We start from the raw sequence: 3,978 nt of genomic DNA on the forward strand, positions 1-3,978 counted from the left end.
GGGCACCGCGGGCTCCTCGGCCCCTCAGGCCCACGGGCACCGTGGGTTCGTCAGCACCGCGGCCCCTCAGCCCCGTGGGCACCGTGGGCTCCTCGGCCCCTCAGGCCCTCAGCTCCGGCAGCCCCATGGGCACCGCGGGCTCCTCGGCCCCTCGGCCCCTCAGCTCCGGCAGCCCCGGCAGCCCCCGCAGCGGAAGCTTCCCTCAGACCATGGCGCCGACACGCCACTGCCAGCCGCCAATGAAACAGTTCCGCCGACCTCGATGTGAACTTTTTTTTACATAATTCCTGGAAATTCATTTGAAATAGTAAAAACTTCAAAGTTCTCCTTGGTGAAATGTGAACACACAAACCCAGACTATCTCGCGAAGCAGGTATGAGAATTTTAAGAGCTCCTAATTCATTAAATGCCTGGGTGCCAGATATGATACATGGTGGCAGTTGCAATGAAGGTGGTGGCAGACATGGAATTAGTGAAGGTAGCGTTTATGGCTGTTGACTGTGTTAATCAAAAAAAAAAAAAAAAAAAAAAAAAAAAACAAGAAAAATACGCTAGAAAAGTGACAATTATTTCCGAGTTCCCATATTGTTTTTAAAAGAGATATAGGATGAAATCATTTTTCTGAAATTTCTTTCGATTTCAACCTTCAAGTAGAATGTCATTTAACATGTCATATATAAAAATATAACCGAAAAGCATTTAGATAAGAAAAACGTTAATATCGTTGTCTCAGTCTGATCAGGTTTCCATAACAAAATAACATAAACCCTGTGGCTTATAAGCAATAGCTGTTTGTCACTATTCTAGAGGTTGGGAGGCCCAAGGACAGGGTGTCAGCTAGGGTGGATTCAGCAAGGGTCCTCTTCAGACATCTTGCTTTGATGATTGTGTTAGCAGGCTCTTGGAGGCATCTTTCATTAAGGGAACTAATTTGGTTCATGATCGCTGAATGATGGATCCTCCAACCTATCTAAACATATCACCTTCTTGGTCTCAAAAGAAAGTTAATCCCTGATGCAAAAAGTAATGGAGTATTTATAAATAAAAAGCATAGTACTTTCAAAATACATTTAATAACCTTAAAAAATGTCATCCAGGGCCCAGCATGGCAGCAAGTGGCTAAAGTCATGGCCTTGCACATGCTGGGATCCCATATGAGCACTGCTTCATATGCCGGCTGCTCCATTTCTCATCCAACTCCCTGGTTATGGCCTGGGAAAGCAATAGAGGATGGCCCAAAGCCTAGGGACCCTTCACCCTCATAGAAGAGGCTCCTGGTTTTGGACTCCCTCAGCAACAACCATTGCAGACATTTGGGGAGTGAAACAGTACATTGAAGATCTTTCTCTCTGTTTCTCCTTGTCTCTATAAATCTATCTTTCCAATAAAAATAAATAAAATCTTACAAAAAGTCTACTAGAGTCTGAAAAATGACTATTGAGAATTATTGAATTTGTAATTTCCCTTTTTAACATAATGTTGATAATGTTATGCCAAATGTCCTAATCAGTCATATTTAGAGCTCATGAAAATTATGATACTTCAACATGCTTTATAACAATTTCTTTTACAATGTGATTTCCACATTAATGTGTTGGTGAAAAGTAGTCCTTAAGATTACTGCATATCAGTCAGTTCCAGGACACAGAGCAGGACTGGAGTCTTTCTTTGATTTTATTTTTTCTATTAATGGCTCAAGATTAAATAAACAATGACACTCTAAAGAATCTACTGAAAATGAATGCGGAAAAGCCTGTAAAAATCTACAGCAGCAAAACGCTGGAGCTGCGGGAGACCTCAGTCATGCCCAGTAGTGTGTGGGGTGGCCAGGGCTTGCTGGGAGTAAGCATGTTTCTGCAGCTTTGACGGGGCCAATGAGAACGTTTGGCATGTCCTGGAAGTCGAATCAAATTCTCCTGCAGCGCTGGCAGGTCTTAGGCCTCACAGCGACTACATCATTGGAGCAGATACAGTCATGAATGAGTCCGAAGATATGTTCAGCCTGATTGAGACACACCAAGCCAAGACCCTGAAGCTTTATGTGTACAACACAGACACTGACAACTGTCGCGAAGTGATTATCACCCCGAATTCTGCTTGGGGAGGATAAGGCAGCCTGGGATGTGGCATTGGATGTGGTTATTTGCATCGAATACCTACACATCCATTTGAAGAAGGAAAGAAAATCTCTCTTCCAGGACAAATGACTGGTACACCTATTACTCCTCTTAAAGACGGGTTTACGGAGGTCCAGCTGTCCTCAGTTCATCCCCCATCTTTGTCACCGCCCGGAACCACAGGAATTGAACAGGGTCTGTCGGGACTTTCTGTTAGCTCAACTTCGCCGGCTATCAATGACGTGCTCAGTACAGGTGTACCAACAGTACCGTTATTGCCACCACAAGTAAACCGGTCCCCTACTTCTGTTCCACCGCTAACCCAGCTACAACGCTACCAAATCTGATGTCTTTACCAGCCAGACTGGCCAACCTCCCTAATCTCTCCAATCTCCCCAACCTCAACCTTCCCGCGCGGCACCTCCTGCCCGGCGTTGGCTTCCCCGAGCTCGCGAACTCCGGTTTGCCACCTCTTCCTTTCTTGACTCCCCCACAAGCTGCCTGGCATCGCACCTCTGCCCGTGCCATCCGAGTTCCTCCCGTCCTTCCCTTTGGTTCCAGAGGGTCCTTCCACAGCCAGCTCTGGGGAGCTGCTGTCTTCCCTGCCACCCGTCGGTGACCCGCCTTCTGACCCCCTCCCGACTACTGCCAAGGCAGACGCTGCCACCTTGCTCACTGCGGATGTGACGCCCGCCCCTGGCCTGGCCCCCAGTACTGTGGAGGACAGAGGCAGCGACTCTGCCCCAGCCCGGGAGAAGCCGGTGCCCACAGTCACAGAGGCAACTGCCCCCGAGTCACCTTAACTTGGAACCGATCTTGGGCGTTGGCGTGGTGGATTTGTCTAACCACGGGAGTGGGTCTGGAAATGCAAACTGTCATTAATTTCATACTAGTTTGTACCGTAACTATAGGCGTCCTGTAAATAATTCTAAGGGGAAAAATATAAGCAAGAGGACGTGGGCTTGTGTCTTGCCAGTTTGGCGTGAGGCTCATGGGCCGGGAAGGGAAATGGGGAAGTGCTTGTATTTTAAACCAAAAAGCATTGGGAGCCAGGTGGGCTGCCAGGCTCCCACTGCCACCGCCGGGGTGTGCATCTTTGGGGAAGTTGATGGCTGGGTATGCGCTAGGTTCCCTGTCCCCTCCTGTTCCTTTCCTGAAAAATGAAATGTCCTCAAATGCAGCATTTCTTGTACTTTGTAAATTGTTGGAGAGAATACAGACCACTTCACTAAACTGTAAAAGGAAACGCTGTCTTCCTTTTGGTCTCCAAGAGTCACATGGCTACAAAGGTTTACACAAAACTTCCAATTGAAGATGTTTGTTAAAGTTATGCAATGTGCACTATTAATTGAACATCTTTTTTTTTTTAAGATTTATTTTTATTATTTTTTTATTGGAAAGGCGGATATACAGAGAAGAGAGACAGAGAGGAAGATCTTCCGTGCGCAACGGCCCGAAGCCAGGAGGCTCTTCCGGGTCTCCCACGCGGGTGCAGGGTCCCAAAGCTTTGGGCCGTCCTCGACTGCTTTCCCAGGCCACAGGCAGGGAGCTGGAAGGGAAGCGGGGCTGCCGGGATAGAACTGGCGCCCATATGGGATCCCAGGCGTGCAAGGCGAGGACCTTAACCACTTGCGCCACCGCGCCGGGCCCAATTGAACATCTTTTTATTCAGCCTCTACAGATCCTTGTTTTGAGCTCTCAAAATTACTCAGACAACATTTTGTAACTGCTCCTGTTGCTTTATACATACAACATAAAATGACATTTAAAAGAGAAATAAAGGGAGTGTCGCACGGTTTTAAAGCAGAATGTGGCACTTTGTGGCTACGTATAATTTAGCTCTCCTGGGAAAACATCAATA

At 47.2% G+C, this 3,978-nt stretch overlaps 1 pseudogene across 1 annotated transcript; it reads left to right on the forward strand.

The window, feature by feature from the left end:
• The first annotated feature begins 430 nt into the window (after positions 1 to 430).
• LOC121147513 lies at positions 431 to 3,150 on the forward strand (annotated as a pseudogene). The gene is made up of 2 exons (XR_005882397.1): positions 431 to 478; positions 1,632 to 3,150. The product of XR_005882397.1 is annotated as a Golgi reassembly-stacking protein 2-like (transcript).
• The last annotated feature ends 828 nt before the right edge of the window (positions 3,151 to 3,978 follow it).

Source organism: Ochotona curzoniae, unplaced genomic scaffold (assembly GCF_017591425.1).
Source record: "Ochotona curzoniae isolate NIBS_2020 unplaced genomic scaffold, NIBS_Ocur_1.0 scaffold_4506, whole genome shotgun sequence".
In the NCBI taxonomy this organism is placed as follows: Eukaryota; Metazoa; Chordata; class Mammalia; order Lagomorpha; family Ochotonidae; genus Ochotona; species Ochotona curzoniae.